Below are 18,131 nucleotides of genomic sequence, written 5' to 3'. Positions count from 1 at the left end.
GTTGGGCCTCGGTTGGGGAACCGTAGTCACGGTTGGCTCATTGTGGGTGGATATGCCAACCAAATTCTGGTATTGGCCCAACGCAGATATTGTTCGTTGGCCCAACGAAACGGTTTATGCTGTTGGCCCAACGGAAATCCCCAACGATGGCCCTACGAAATGGATTATCATTGGGCCACCGTTGGGACATCATACCATTTCCTCAATTTACGCCATGAGAGCTGCAAACAAAATTCCGACAAGATCTTCAACATAGAGATGGGCGAAATTCCATTGTAATCGATTTATCATATCAGGTGGTTATCGGATTGGTAGCATCTATTCATTAAAAAATAGGATGGCATAATCGCTTGCTTTGACAGTCAGTGCTACCGACTATGTGCAGGCATAATAATTATTTTACCTTTGATGTATCCAATTATACTTCAAGATGATACAATCAAATGAAGATAATGCCAAACAAATGGTAAACTTTACGTCATCTCTCATCATATCATAATGCGTCCCATTCACGTGACTTGGTAAATTAGTGGTATTCCTACACATAATGATAAATTTACTGCAATAACGACATGTCGCATTTTTTCCCTAGTTTTTATGAAAAAATTTCCATAATTGACTTTCTAAGGGAGCCGTATAAATTTTTTCTTTCACTAGAATATCCAGTCTACTTGGATTACATTTTAAATAACAATATAGCCACCGGCAGGGGCGCAGCTAAGAATTAAGGCTGGCAATATTGGAAAATTCTTATAAGTCTTGTAGAAATTCTTATAAGAATTCCGTAATACTTACAGGATTCTATAAGTCTTACACAAATTCTTATAGGATTCTATAAGTCTCACAGAAATTCTTGTAAGAACTCTGCATTTCTTAGAATTCTATAAGAATGTTGTGCGGGTCGCATACCTTTCTGGTTTTTATCCAGCAGGCGTGTCACCATAACTTATGCTGGCAACTGATAATTATATAAGGAATTCTACATAGGATAATTTTTGGAAATTATGTATAACTCTTTTTTAAGTAATGTTCTGCTAATTTTCTAGTGTTTTCAGCATGGTATTTTACATAAATGGTTCCAAGAAGCGGAGGCTTCTTTAATGCGACTTGTTAGTACATATATCCCGGAGGGCACATGAAAAGTTATAGACTTATAAGATCTGTCTGTTTCGAGTCTAACTTAACCGATGGAAGTTCGATATGGGCCGTGAATAAGCACGATGTATACTACGATTGCATACGTTGCAGGATACGGTTCACATGGTTCCCTAGCAACCTAACAACCAAGACTTGTTTGGTTGTTAGGGCTTTGTCTTTGTGATAGCAGCTAAATGAAATAAGTTGAGTGCTTCTAACAAAAATAAGGTATTGACCTCATTTGGTAAGTCTTACAAAACTGGCATTCCTAAAATCATGTTACCTTAAACAGATAGTTTCGTGGAATTTTAAACTTTTCATCATTAATTTAGATAGATCGATATGTATATTTTTTCAGATTGTGGCATATCTAGTATAAGTGGAAGTTTTAATGAAAACAGTATTTCTATGGACGAAGTGAGTGATTTAGTCCTCTCTGAAGAGAATGAGATTGAATTTGTATGAGTAAACCTAAATAACATCTGCACAATTATTATTTTATGGAAAATACATCAACTATTATACTCAATCAGTGTTTCTGTGATTCCCATTAATATCCCTAAATCTTGCACTTATTAATCCAATTAAGTAAAATGGACTAAACTTAACAATTTCCTTACCGAAGACCAGAGAATAGGAATTGTGAAGGCAATTGAATCAAATAACTCAGGGGTGTACATCTTGCAGTGTGACATGTTTGAAATTAAGGAGTATTTCTTTGAACTACCTCTAAGAAGTGGTACCATTGGTATATTTGTAGTAAAAAAAGTAGTACCTGGATGCAAATTGCAGTCCACCCAGATTTTATCTAAGTGTGTTTTGTTGCCCTACAAAGAAGATGGACAGTTTTTGTGAGTGCCATATTGTAATATGGAAAGGTGCTGTTGAAATTTTCCTAATTTTGTCCCAATAAAAATTGTCCTAATTTGTGAAAATAAAAGTTGGGGACCTTCTGAACTGATATTGATTTTTTGTTTTCCACTTTTAACCACTGTAACCTTACTTTGTCCTATAGCATTGATTTCATTTTGATTTATAGGAAGTTAAAGGTAAAGATTCTATCTACCGGTATCATATCAAGGTAAATTAATTTAACTCTCATTCTATAAAAATGAGAAATGCCAGTAAAATATAGCTTTTGTTGGGAAACGGATGGCAGAAGGGCAAACGGTGTATCGTTGGAGAGGGGTTGGCCTCTGGTTGGGAATACGAAGGCCCGACTGTAATGCTCTGTTGGCCCATCATTGGGGAATCGTTGGTTGGGATACGGTTGGCGAGGTGGCCAAATCATACCATGGGCCAACCGCTGTGTCCCACCATCTGCCAACAGAGGGCCAACCAAAAATGTTACTTGGGAACCCTTCAACAGTATTGCTATCTAAGTATCTACAATCAAATAAAAAGGTTTTATCTTCTCTCTTGACATCACTTGTGAATAGTATCCCTGTCAGCCACTCCCGCCCCATTATCCTTGTGAAAAAAAGCAACTACGCAATAGACTTCAAACCACTCTTTGTGGTAAAAAAAAGCTATAATATAATTATGACATTTAAATAATGTACAATGCATTTTTTCCCATTGCTAATTCAATGAACTTGAAAAAGAGAGAACGAGGCCATTCACAAATTAAAACATTCATCAGTCAACATCAACGCACTCAAGCATTTCCAATGCCAAAAATCAAGCCAACACGAAGGTAAGACTTAATATTTAAATAAATACCAAGGCAAAAACAATAAGTGAAATTATACAGTGCCATACACTGCAACACAAAAACCATATTCATAATAAATTGATAATGATATTCACATGGAGATTGTAATTGTGAAGGTAAAATAATCAACAGTCAACTATTTATACTAAACCACTTTCAAATGTAAAACTCATTTCTATTACCGTATATCTCCGAATATAGTCCCCCCCCCTAATTTTGAGACCTCAGTTTTGGGAAAAATTTTAAAATGCAAAGGCAGGCAATTTTTCTGTGGTTAGCAAGTTAAGATTCTAGAGTCGATAAAAACTATTTTTTTCTGTGAAGATTAAGAACAAATCTGTTCACATATTTTCCATCACAACAAAATAGCTATACCTAAAACATGTTGTGATCCATTGCATGTATCAGTAATTTATAGTTCCTTAACCAGATGTAATGAAGAAACGAGAAAATTTTTTAAGTATCCAAGGCTATTATATTTTTTTAAACATTCACAAATTATTAATATTTTTAATTTCCAAATGACTACAGACAATGTCAATATATAAGCTTTAACTTAAAGCCCATGAACAGTATTGCATTTGGCCCTGAAACTTCCTTAGATCCAGTGTAACACACCCATCAAGTCATCACAAATCCAAGTGACTAGAAGAATTTAGGAAATCTAAATAAAATTGTGTTAAATAAATTATAAATATTATAAAAATATTCCCATCAAATGCCTGCTAAGCAAAATAATTAAACTACAGGACTTACAAATATCAACGTAATAAAATTATAATTGTTGTTCACTGTTGTCTGTTCATTCCCTGTTCGGTGAAACATACTACCAACCGGCCCCTGCCTGTTAAAAGCTTGTTCACTATTGTTCCCGAAATGCTTGTTGCCTGCCTGTTAAGGAACAAGCTGCAAACAGAGTACAAACTGTTAGAAGGCTGTTCGTAAGTTGTTCCTACTTGTGTGTGACCCGAGATTGTTCGTTGGCTGTTTATACTCTGTTCACTAATCTCCAACAGGCTATCAACAGACTTCAAACGGACAGCGAACAGGCATTGTTGTTTCAGAAATCGACAGGGTAAGAAATAAACTTTTTCCAACAAACATTAAAATTGAAAAAATATATCGAATTTTCAATGCCTCGTTGCCAATCATTGCATAAGTTACACAAAGAGCTTCTTTTTGCATTTGCGCACAAATTCGACGATATTTTCCTCTAATTCTTTGAATCTGCCGCATCGAGACCCCCGAAATGACTTCCGCGATGTATTAGCGCTTTGCAAGCGAGATAACTTCTCTTTCCAAAGTCGCACCGACTTTCTTTCCACGCCAAATTTTTCAGCCGCCATATGAATACTATGATTTACGGCGTTTTCTGCAACGGCTATTTTTAAATTGGCATCGAAACTCCGTCTTTGATGGCTTCTGCCGCAAGATTGATCCTCATCTTTCTACTTGATCCATCACCTCACTGTTGAACGTAAAATTATTTTTATTAAAGAAAATATCGCGGAAATAATTGCGAAACATTTTGTGACGTAATTTATCGATCTTACTTACCCTGGAGAATTGAAGATATTCCTCAATAAATTGATCACACTTTCGATGCAGAGTCGCTGGATTTCGATCAAATGCAGTAATGCCGGCGCTTCTGGTTTAAAGCCGTCAATTATTGCGCCTTTTCAGAAACAAATGCATCAACGATTGCGCATTCTTGTTCTGTGAAGGCGGTAAAGACAGTGGTTGTAAACACGAACCGCACGGGCACATGGACGTATAGTAGTTACGGACGCAATGAAATGCTAAATCGTCACGAAAGGTTCACTTAATCTGTTTATTTTTCGCAATGATTTAAATCGTTTAACTATTAAATGAGCGACGGGTACAAATACTATCGATTCAATTCTAGTGTTCGATTAATGTAATGATAGTGTGTGTTTAGTTTTGATTTTAATTATTTATTGTTTTGCGTCATTAAGTGATCAGTGTCGATTGAATTATTCTAACAATACTTTACCAAGAAAAATTAACGGCTGCCCGATGGATTCCGTGAAAACGCATATTCGATATGCTATTTGAATCGGAAGAATCGTATCTTTACAACATTTGTGGTAAAATTGTCTTAATTTCCGGTAAAACGTGGCAGTATTTACTCATATCTCCGATTATAATCCTCATAAATATACTCAAATAAAAAGACTACGAGAACATTAGCCATTATGCCGTTATTTATGCCGTTAAACTGGATTACACTCGATTATAGTCCCCCCCCCCCTTACTTTTCCGCGGACATTTTTGGAAAAAAAGGGGGGACTATATTCGGAGATATACGGTACTTTCACCTCCCACATAAAATTCAAAACTATCTATATTGGAGGACACAAAAAATCCACACCACACTTGTCACTAGAGCTTCCATTAGTCCATCAAACTTCTGAATGAACATTATATTGATGGGAGAAATTTCCCACTCAGCTAATCAACTGCCTGTCACAAGCACCATTATTCTTATAAACACAAACGCAACATTACATTAGAATTCCAACCTGCCACTGCGATTAGTCAAAGCTCCAATGCAACTGTGGTATTAAAATATTCTAGATTTTGGATGCATATTTTCCATTGTTATGGCAATGAATTTGGCCAAGAGAGAGTGAGAATAGAAGCCACACACACTTACACATTAACAATTATAACAAATATTATTATTCTCTAACATTTACCATAATAAGTACCACACAGGAAAGACTTACTATTTAAATAAAAACCAAGACAAATAATGAGTGCTAACAGTTCCATACCTTATAACATAAAAACCATACTCATAATAAATTGATAATGATACTCACTCGGAGATTGTGGAGGTTCAGTCCTGGGAAGCAAGGTTAAAGCAGGATGGGATGGCTAGAAAACCACAGCTCAATCACCAGGACAGTATCCTGAAAAGGAAAGAAAGTAACCATGAACTAATACAAAAGAGTATCACAAAACAATCGCATTGGCAGTACCTTTCCTCTTCGTACAATAACAGTATATACAGCAACAACTGCGTAATATGTTGTCATCCTATGGTGAGACAAATTGGAAAGTTAAGAAGAAATCCAGACAACCATATTATCAGGGCAGACAAATAGTCATTTCAGCAATAATTCAATGCACACATGTTTGTAAAGTAAGGAATTTGATCTCAGTGATTCCACCCTAATCAAAAATGGGTAACACCACAGGCAACAATTAATACCTTATTTTGAATCTACACAGAACACTTACAGCAAATCACTGACCAATATTGACAAATATATTTAAAACATTTTCATATTATCACAGAAGAGTCTAATATGCCCACAAAATATGATAGCTGATTCATGGTACACATGAAACCCTACTCATGACTTCCAATATTTCATTATGATACGAAAACTTTTACCCCATCAAGAAGTCATCATAGCACATGGTACAAGTAAACTAAAGTACTGACATAAAACTAGCCAAAATCATTGAAATCCTCAATAAAAAACAAACAGAAATGAAGACACGACTAAATAGCACAACAGCAAATTATAATACAGTAGAACCTCGGTTATACGACCCTCAGTTAAGCGATGACCTTACTTATACGCAGATTTTTTTTGGTCCGGTGAATAACCCCATATGAACCCATGTATTTCCAACCTCAGTTATGAAACTTTTCACTTATACGACAAACTCGGTTACGAAACGTATTTTCCCAGTCCAATGAGATAAAATACCTCACTTATACGACTTTTCAGATAACTGCTCTACGAGAAGATTGCGGTACGCGCGCCGATTTTAGTCACAGGAGCAGGGGTAGTATGTGCTCATCACATAGATATGTCAATGAAGAATACTAAGTTTTAATAATGAGCGATGCTGTTTATTAGATATTAATTTTAACTGCAGTAGATGATCGTTAATTCGGAATATCTATCTCTAGCGGAAGATTGTCTAGAATTTTCCAAGGTTATGTTTTCCGTCGCCCCAGCGAAATAACACCTAAATGAGCCGTTAAAAATCCTCCCGTACCAAAAATTTGGCTTCCAAGGTCATCCAAAAGAGATTATCGTATTTGCAGTATAGATGTAAGTCGATGGTGATTCAACACGATGGTAAAAACAGCATGCATGGTCTCATTCCGCGGGCTAATCCCGCATCCGCGGGACGAATTGAGCCGGGGGAAAGTTGCTTACGCGGCGCGCCGATCAAAATTGACCTAACTTGTATCTCAGTGGGTTTAAATCAAACAAAGTTGGACCTTGAGTAGCTATTAGCTTGAGTCTGCCTGCTGGCAAGCATTTATTTTTTAACTGAACGAGAGTTAGTACGAATGTCCTCTGAGAATAACTCGCGTCGTCAGTCGTAACGTAATCATTAAAGTCAAATTCAAAACGCGAAAGATAAGGCAGTTCCTTTCAACTCTGGAATGACTTTTAACCATTATACCGAAGTACAAAAACAGTCTGGTGTTGTGATCAGATATGGGGAAGCAAAATATTACGTGAAGATGAGTCACACGGCTTGTGAGTCGAAGTTCCCGGCACTGAATTCGCGTAAGAATGCCGACAGAGAAGCTATACCCGGTAGATTCAATCTACTAATGCTAAAATTTCATGGAAAAATTCTTTTTTAGTGCGTAAACATTTTTGAGAGGGGAGATTTTTTCGAGCTCTTAATATATTTTTGTTCAATCATCACTGACGGCAGTGGTGCAGTTATTTCAAATGCTCATTTAAAAAAAGTGATCTAAGCACCGGAAAAGTCTTACAATTAGTCACGGAATATCCCGGATACCAGTGGCGCAACTAGGAATATGCTTTGGGGGTGATGGTAGTACCTGAGGGGCGCCCCCCCCCCCCTCCCCCCCGAGGCATCGGGGATTCCCGGAAAATTTAAAAAAAGAGCATGCCTGTAAATATGTTTTACAGCATTTTGGCTCCTAAAATTTAACTTTGAGTAGATGCAGTTGTTGTTTATCAAAGCTAGACTTTTGTTTTAAATTTTTTTTTTTCAATTCTCTGCGGCTTTGGAGGGGGATCTATCCCCTCATCGACCCACCATAATTACGCCACTGCCGGGTGCTCCATGTTATCTATGGCATGGTATTTATAGGGAAGAAACCGACAGCTGGGGTAATTTTCGACATGAGGTAAGGGAGGGAGTATAGAAACCCTGTGTTGGAATTCGCCAGATTGTAACAATAGGCTTAACCAGGGCTTAATGTTCCATCTGCCAGACATGGTGTTGCACTGGAAGTTCCATCCACACTACTTTCAAGCAGGGATACAGCCATCTCTGAAAACTTTCTGCCTCGGCCATGACATGATCCCTGGTCCATAGGGTGGGAAGCCTTCGTGATACATTAGTGAAATTTTGCTCCCTAGTTATGGGGTTAATTTGGATGACTTTCCTCAGATATTTCATTTCTTCAATCTCCAATCTTGGGTTTGCCTATAGGTGGTGAAATGAATTTCCTGAAACTGCTTTTAATGAGTCAACTTTTTTAAAAAATTGGCTTCTCTGTGAACATTTAGTGTCATCATTCCGAAATCTCTCCAGTATGATAGCCTTGCAGCTAAGTACCAGAAATGCTAGATGTTCAACCGCGGATAATGTTGTTCAGGAATGTAGAATTATATTTCTCTTAAAGTAACACATCAACTGTGCTGTTGCTTGTGTGAAAATAAGATTATTAGGCTTCAATTTCTTGCCTCCAAATGAGTAATTGCATCCTGGAAACAAACCAGCCGCTATAGGAAAGGATTTCGTGCTGAATACCGAAAAACCTCACATATGAAACTTCCTCACTTATGAAACTTTTTTTGGTTTTCCGCTGAAAGTTTCATAAGTGAGGTTCTAATGTATACTGTATTTGAATGAATATAGTCCCACCTTTTTTTTCCAAAAATACCCATGGTAAAAATAAAGAGGGGACTATTTTCAAACCTTTATTTTTCTTTTTTTTCCTGTAACTCAAGCCTCAAAACTAGGGGGGGGGGGGACTATATTCAATGCAATACTGTAAGTAGGACTATTAAATACTATTATTACCTTCCAACATTAACTATGCTGAAGTTCTGCAAACCACAAGATAATACATTATGGGAAAAAATGATGGCCATGGTATATATAAAATATAAATCTTAGTAAAAAACGAAGATCTAAGTAGACATAAAAGGAATCACTTCCAAAAAAATGCTTTTTATATAACCGCTAACAAACAGGAAAGCTGATAATAAATTGCCATGGATCAAACTTCATAGGCTATCCTATTGTATGAAACCAACAGTTGTCTATGAATGCAGACGATCACAATAACTCCACTACAAAACAGTTAAATACTCACCTTAGTATTAAAAAAAACTGAGAAAATATTTTTTTGTACTTATAACAACAGATTTTTAACTCACATATGAGACTAAATGACATACTTAGACTTTGTACACGCTTCCTTACACACAAATAAAACCACAAGCCCTCGAAAATCTAACAAGTATTCTGATATATTAAATGTCATATCTCAATAGTCAAAACTTCCGCACACCACATACATTTAAGTATTTAAGGAACAGAATTTTATTGCACTAATAATCCATTAGTAATGGAATTTTAATATGATCCCTTGTAGAGTATGGAATGAGTGCTATCTTTGGCTTCAATAATACTGAAATTTTTTATTTCTACATAACTAACCTAAGAATTAAGAAATGATTGATAACTTTAAAAACAAAATAATTGGATTAAAGACTAAATATTGAAAATCACATAAAACTTAGTCAATTCAATAACATCCAATTGATGGATATTGCGATATTGCATTACAATGATCACGAACATAAATTACATCTGTTCAAACTAAGCATACAGTTCTTGCCTCAACTTTTGCATTTATGAACAATGGAATCATTTTCATATTTTTCATGTTCCTACCATAAAAAACGCTGTTGCAATCTCTCTTGCCTCCATGCATGCATTTATTTTAACAATTTTTATCCATAGCCATTATTACAATATAAAAATTAAATCAAAATGTTAGGAAACAATTATGCATTTGAACTCCAAGCCTGAATTCCAACCATCATTTAAAAGTGAGGTAAAGAATACCTATCTATTCTATTACTTACAAAATAAATAACATCTGATGTAAATCATTTATACTCAACCACTGTCAAAATTTAAACAAACGTCTACCGCTTTCACATCCAACAAATGAATTTAATTGTAACTGGTTCGGTAGTGAAAATTATCTACATGGAACTTCTTACATGTGGCTTTGAATGATGCATCACACTATTTAATGGCCGATCTACAGATGAGAGAAATTTCCAATGAGATCCTCAACTGCCTGTCACAAGCCACATAATACGAGAGAACACAATTGCAACAATATACTAACTTCCAACCTCCCACCCTGATAAGTGACAGCATTTATATGCTGTTTAAATGTGTATAATGAAATTGGATTTCAACTGCATTTATTTGCATTAATAAATCAGTTAACTTCACCAAGAGAGAGAAAAGAGAAGCAATTTACACCAAAACATTCACAAGGCAACATCGACATACTGCAACATTTCCCCCATCAAACGTTAAGGGCACCACGTAGGTAAGATGTTCTACTTCTACAAAGGAACTAAGGCGAAAAAATCAACCTATTCCATGCACTGAGACACAAAAAACAAAATCATAAGAAATTGATAAGGATACACACTTGGAGATTGTGGAGGTTCAGCTCAAGGCAGCTAAGTTAAAGCAGGATGGTATGGCTAGATATCCACAGCTCAGTCACCACGAGAGAATCCTGAAGAGGAAAGAAGGTCACCGTATATTAATAAAATGGTGTATCAAAAAACATTCACAAAGGCAGTACCTTTCCTCATACTAATTGCAGATACGTCTAAGTAAAGTGCTCTCGTCCAATGGTGGGACATATTGTTACGTTGAAATAAACCATAGAGTACAATTTCATCTAGGAAAAAAAAAGGTTTGGATCATCATGTAACGAATTTAACTTGTGTGCAGCTATGATCAAAAATTGGTTATTTACACCGCTGGAAAGAGATAATGCCATTTTTCGAATCTAAGCAGACTCTAGAGTTTATTACGGCCCAATATAGGAGACAAAATTTAAACCATTTCCTTAATATAACAGAGGAGACAAAATTTTAAGCATTTCCATATTATCACAGATCAGACAAAATTTCCAGCATAAAATAATAGCAGATTGATGATACACACGACTGCCTACTCATGAAGTCCTATAATTTCATCATGATACGAAAACTTTTACCCCATCAACAAATCATTGTAGCACACGGTATATTAAAACTAGAATACTGTCTTAATACGGGCGAAAATCGATTGAAATAGTTCGTAAAAACAGGCTGAAATGATGACACGACTAAATAGAAACAGTGTAACAAACGTAATACAATCGTAAAATATAAAAATCCAGCCCTCCAGCGTTACTTACGCCTAGGTCCTGAAAACCAAAAGATTACGGACGAAACACGGTTCACCAAGAGATAAAATTGTACCGAGGAAAATTGTAACAATCATAAAATCACTCCCTTCCCAAATACAAACATAAAATAACCGCGATTCATTTGTTGGAAACCATGAAGTTGAACAGCTGTCAAATATTAACTAGTATAGCATTCATAAGTACGAAGCTAGAGTTTCTCGCAGCTCAGAAAAATCAAACCTTCCAACTGCCTAAGAAACATCAACTGAACACGTTGGAACTACAACAGACAGATCCTTACCACATCAAATTTCTTCACCAATTACGATCATATTCGTCAATAAAGGTCGATAACAGTAGCCCTCTAGAAGAAGAATAATAAGCCAAAAAAAATATCTAATCAATGGCAAAAATACGTTTGTTCACGACTCCTAGAAGCCTTTAAGTTCAGGCAAGAGCAAACAACAGAAACACTCATTACATGGGTCATACAAACGAGAAATCCACAAGGAATTCTTTGTCCCATTACTTATTTCACATGCCTCGAAGTAATGTGGTGACTACTTAACGGCAGCTACATAAAAAAACAGATTTAAATCTCGTAACTATTCCCAGCAAGACATTTTACAAACAATGAATAAATTCCTATAGGAGTTATGGTTGATTAACGCATTGAATTACGCACTACTATAATTTCAAGAATTATTCATAGCTATGAGACGACTACAAATTTTAAATGCAACAACCCTTGATATCGTAGGAAAAGTAGTACAAATAGAACCGTCAGGCAATGTTTATCCTCCAAAATATTATGTCGAACTTCTTAGATATTATGAGACTAACGTAAACCATTTTCATTATTTCATCATTGAAATACGAATGAATAGCTGATAATACATCATCACGAATAAAAATATAAGGGTTATACTAGCGTACGAAACAAATAGTTGCCTTGAGTATGATAAAGTTCACAATAATTCCACGAGAAAAGAACAAAATATGCACCTTAGTGTTAACGTCATACACACGAGACCAAATCTTAATAACAATTGCCTACATTTGGAACATGGCCCACACTATTCACGATTCCTAGACTCCGGTCAAGTTTTATGTAGTATTGCTCTGCGTAATTCCTGAAAATTTCTAATTTGTACTCCAGGAAAAACATCGCAATCATAGCTCTCGACGAAGACTAGAAACAAGCTCGATTGACAAAATAAGGTGACGCCGTGTTGATAAACAAATGAAACTACGTGTATAGACACGGATGTGGTTTCCTTCAGTGATACATCACTACATAGAAATTAAACAGAGGCAGGAATGTATTACTAAAATGCCGGCGAATAGCTAACACCAACATAAATCGGCACCGAAAAGTAACAAGACATGCGTTTTTCATTTCCATTGAATTCTATGTAAGCACCATATCCACTACTACGTACTTACGGCTACCCACTATTGAAAATTAACCATTTCACTTTTGAAATTCATAAACGCATACCTCAGGCCTTCGTCATTACTCTGTATAACTAAATATAACATAAATCATGACCATTCAAATCGTTAATGAAATAATCGCGACGTATTTCCAGTGATAGTGAAACGACAAAAGGAGTGATCAAGCCGAAGACATTATAGTTGAGTATCACCCGACATAACTGATCTATCTGGCTTAAACGAGAAGCACACGCTCTATATTTCGTAAACTGAGGCCCTTGCAAAGTACGTATTCTAACACAAGACAGAATTCAACAGTGAAAGCAAGCACGCAGTAAATGCACACGAAGCCATAACACAATCTAACATAAATCAAAAAAGAGATAAATTAGCAAACAAAAAGCAACTTCTCCCATTGCGGACAAAAAATCATTTGGAGCAAGTACCCGGGCAGAGCACAATCATTCTAACTCTCCTGGAGCAGGAGTAGTGGCGCCAAAAACTTATATGACCTCTGATTAAAACTTCACTCCATCAAAACAGTAACATACATATGATTACTTGAACTTCCTCAGGTTGGAATGCACACTCCCACAAGTCCTGATTGCGATGGAAGATGAAGAGCCCAGCGAGATGAATGCAATTAAAACTTCAGAGAAGACGGCTCTTTCGAAGATGACAACGCGAGCGATGAGCAGGAAATGAGCTACTTTTGGCGCTAGCGCCCTAGCGCTAGTCAGGACAAGTTTCAAGAAGATTCCACTAGATAGCGGGCGAATTCAAATTTCCCCCACCTCGGCTTAGCTCACCCTCCCACAGGCCTACGACTTCGCTTCTGCCCCCCCTCAGAAAGAAATCTTGGATCCACCCCTGGCCATGGACGTCACCATTATTTCAGATGGGAGTTCAATCAATTTATGTTCGAAGTCCACACACTTCCAAAAATAGAGCAGTAATTAGTGGCATCGCAATATTAACGAAAGGAATTTTTTTAGATAGTTAAAATCTTTTCATACAGTTCCCAGCGCCTTATACGTGAACTAATTCACCAAATTCGAAGCCTATCCCCACCCCTTCTTCATGAATACCTCCCCCCTCCACTGCCGAAACCAAGGCCTTAAGATTTGGGCTTAATGAATCAAATCAATTGGGTGATTCGGTTCACTGATTCCATCACATCTTTCTTGTGATTCTCATTTATTCGTTAGAATGCCTAACTCACCAATCACGATGACGACTTCCTTGGTGGATGACGGAAGAATAAGCATTAACAAGGAAGCAAAGCTTCATGGCAATGGAGAATAACCTGATTATAGAAAGATCGCACTTGGAATACGTCACTTAAGTGTCGTACTCGTACGAGGTGGGACTACGAGACGAAATCAACGCATCACAGTGGAGTGCGACCAAATTCGAGATGAGTTGATATAAAGAAATTGCAGTGTTTCCGATATCTCAAACGAGTTAGGAAGGGGATCTCTTCACGATCGTAGTGTGGACCATAAGCTAAATTTACATCGCAAATTTAAAGACAATTTTTTTCTAAGACGACGCGAAAATTCCTTCGCTTTTGGTCAAATTAATGAATACTGGATTATGAGACGAAAATAAAGGAAACACTTCTAAACTGAGATATCTAAAATACCATTATTTCTCGTAATAAAAGGTGTGGAATTGGTGACTTTAATAATACAATTAATTGCGTCATTCATACGGAAAAATCATTGCATGATGGTATTTGTTCTATTGTTCCAAGCTAAATTTACTTACAGGAGACATCGCGAGAGTGATGTTAGGGATCTCATATCTTGGAAGGTTACAACAATATGGAAAAAAACTTCAGGAAAACAATTGAATTAACAATCCGGTCGTTTGAAAACGTATCTGGCTGAAATCAAGTGAGGATTAGTTTTCTTGAGCAAATGTTCAAAATGATATTGACATATTGATATCAATTTCTGAAACTATATAAGCAAAGTATAAAATGGGTCACGGCTCCCTTCCACATAGGCCCGGGTTCGAGAGATGTTCGCATGTAAAGATTTCTCGCATCATGACTTCGCATGTGTGATTCCTCCCAGAGGCGCCCACTCCATGGGGCCTGAGGGGGCCCAACCCCCCCAAAAATTCGTTACAGAAGTGAAGATAAATCTGTCAGGCTTGTCAATTTTCCCCGGAGTGTCCAGATATCGGCATCCAGCTATCAGGGTTATAATGTTGATCATATGACTCTTCTAAAATGCTTACAAAACTTAAAACTTACTACTTATAAAATTTACCGGGGCAAGGTCCCCGGTTTGGCACCCCCCAATATTTTTTGTAAGTCTGCACTCCTGATCCCTCCGTACCAAATACCACATGGTATTCGAGTGGATAAAGGCTCTTCATTCCCGTGCCTTGATTCGTGGGACACAGATTTGTCCCATTGCAAACCAATATTCTTTCTCTCTAATAGTTTTTGAAATCGTTGTTGCAACTCATCCACATTCGTTTAATTTAATTACTAAGTATTTTTTTATTTCACACGGTGGCATCCAGTATTTTGTTCTGCAGGGGCACAAGGATACCCCGTAATACAAAAAACGAACGCAATGATTACGGGACATATTAAAAATCTTGAATATTTTTTTCAGGGTCACGGGGGGAAGCCCCCCCCCCTTGCTCCCCCTATATCCGCCAATCATTTCACAATAGTTTAGAGGTTTTAAATGGGACTCCGAATCGCGCCTTGCCACGCGAGTTTGAGGACTTGTGCAATAACTAACAAGTGAGTTTCAGGGTTTTGTGCCCATCCTCGCCCCAGGCACTGCAGCCCATGGCAGTTGTTTAAAGAGAAAAAACTCAAGGGGGAGGTTCAAAAGATATCTTGAGGCATTGTCACTTTTTTAGTAAAGACAAATAACTAAGTCACTTATTAAGTCTAAGAAAGTTTTATTTAAACTGACCATACTCATGCACAAGACATTGCCATAATATGACAATAAAAAGTTGCATTGGTGTTTCAGCATTGTTAGGCAATGCGGGCGGCCCCGCTAGAGGGAGACGCGCCCCCTATAAGTGCACGGGGTGATTCCACACGAGGCAAGCAGCACTCATCCTACCTTTGAAATGAAACCCAGTCTTTCGCCAGACACAGGCCAAACACACAGGACAGTGAGAAGAGCTCTGAGCAGAAACTGGGATAGTATTCAGGACACGAACATGCTATTATGCAAACAATAAAACTACTAGTTAGCAATATTTAAACGAAGGGTTAGGAATTATTAATTCCTTGGTAGGAACCTGCTAATGAAATTGGAACTGAAATAACGACCACTTCCTTATTTAAATAAAATCTGTTATTATTTAATCTGTAATAAATACCCTTTAATGATTTTCTGTGGTCTTCACATGGCTTATTTACTTTACAACGTTCAGGAATTTACTTTCAAAAGCTATAAATTACCTCCGATTTGAAATTTCCGTCAATGTAGTACATCCTTGATACCATATCTTTCTATCCTAAATCCTATCCTCATCTGCTTTCGTCACCAACATATTCTTTTTCTTGACTAAGATGATATTCGTCCATTATTCATCAACCTCATTATTTTCTTTTGGTTTCGTATGCCAATGCTCTTCGCTGTTTCCATGCAACTGCAATGATAAGCCAATGGTAGCGGCGTAGCGAGGGAGGGGGCGTCCGGACCCCTGCAAATATTAAAATCACTTCGCTTCATCAAGGAAAACAAAATATTGAAAAATCGTGAATTTACGAAAGATTTATTTGAAAAAAAGGAGTTTTATTCCATCATTGAATTGAACAAAATTCTCCCTTGCAGGGGATATTATTTTTTCACCGCCTTCTTTTGTCTAGGGGAACAGCGGAAAATCAATTCGAACACTCGATGCCAAAATAAAATCTATTCTACGATATGTAATATTACTCAAATGTTGAAAACAGTCAGTAATGTTTGAGTAACAAATTAACCTCAAAATGCTTAAACCAAAAATTGAGATTTGAGGTTCTCATACCTATATACTAAAAGACGAACTTATAATGTAGTGCGAAAGATCCACAGAGAAAAAAAATCATTCGCCTTGACCGGGATTCAAACCCGGATCCCCCGATTTCCGGTCGAGTGCTTTAGCCAGTTAAACTACCGAGGTGGATATTTTCGGACACAATATTTTCGGACATTATAATGTAGCAAAATTTTCTCATCTCAGGTTATCACCTTTGGTTATAATGATTAGTTTCACGAAGGAGGGAACACTTCCACCAATGTGCTGCATTGGTATTTTACTCATTGTCTTAGAATTAAAACAAAGATGTGTATAATCCATCGATTTGAGTTCAAAGTACTTATGTATACCTAGCTAAAGATAATTGGAGGTGCAAGCTATTTACTTCTACTTCCTATGTCCCCGCTTTTCTGTAATATTTCAAGGAGTAAATATCATTAATTTATATTCTGTACATGGTGCCCTCAAGTGAGTACAAAGTAGTGATGAGCGATATATCGCTAACTGTGATTGAATCACCGTTACTGAAAAGTAGCAGTCACTGTCGCCGATTCAATATTCGAAATCACTGTGATCGGTGATTCTATCACTGGATTCGGTGAAGATAGCTCTGGCTGCTACCAAGTGATATGCGATATATCGCAACCTGTGATTGAAGAGAAGTAGCCGATCACTGCCGGTGACTAAATCACCAAATACTCGAAATCACTGCGACTGTGAATACGGTGAAGTTAGCTTCGGCAGCTACCATGATGCTACCCATGATTAATACATTACACAATATAATGTATTCTCCATGATGCTACCAATAGTAAAATAAGGATGTCTTATTCATCTTGTATGATAAATAAGACATTCTGTGCGAAAGGTACAGCTAAAGCTTTGAATTATGATGGTTTGATTATACATATGTATAAAAAATGATTGCCCCTTATCAATTCTTTTACCACTTCAAATTTACTTGATTATTGTAATATAAACTCGGAATTAGAACTATTCCCTCAAAAAAAATATTTTGCCTAATTTTACAATGTTCTATAAGTTTATTTGTTCCTATTGAGGAGAGCTCATTCCTTGGAATTGGACAAAGTAGCAGGAATAGCAGCGCCACAAATCACCGATGACTTTAAAGAGTGATTCACCTCGGTGATCGCAATCACAGTTAAGAATCACCGTTACTGATGAGTAGCAGTCATAGGTAACGAAGTGATCCGAAAATCACAGTTCCGCTCATCACTAGTACAAAGCATTTGAGTGGGAGGATCGATCCCTAAGGTTGCGGATTGAGACGCGATCGGGCGATAAGAGTGTTATGGGGGTCTGCTTCCGATTACACACCCCCCTCCGCCATGATGGCCACCC

The 18,131-nt window shown here is 37.1% G+C and overlaps 1 protein-coding gene across 5 annotated transcripts in view; it reads right to left on the bottom strand.

The window, feature by feature from the left end:
* Positions 1-18,131, bottom strand: part of LOC124173050 — a 73,067-nt gene that overhangs the window by 40,120 nt on the left and 14,816 nt on the right. For 4 of the 5 annotated variants that reach the window (XR_006868359.1, XR_006868364.1, XR_006868360.1 and 1 more), the window contains 2 exons: positions 10,575-10,664; positions 5,698-5,787 (listed from right to left, as the gene is read on the bottom strand). The gene's annotated coding sequence lies outside the window, so the exon portion shown is untranslated. The other variant, XR_006868362.1, reaches the window with a different exon arrangement.

This window comes from Ischnura elegans (assembly GCF_921293095.1).
Source record: "Ischnura elegans chromosome 13 unlocalized genomic scaffold, ioIscEleg1.1 SUPER_13_unloc_4, whole genome shotgun sequence".
Taxonomy (NCBI): domain Eukaryota; kingdom Metazoa; phylum Arthropoda; class Insecta; order Odonata; family Coenagrionidae; genus Ischnura; species Ischnura elegans.
This window is presented reverse-complemented; position numbering and strand designations above follow the sequence as displayed.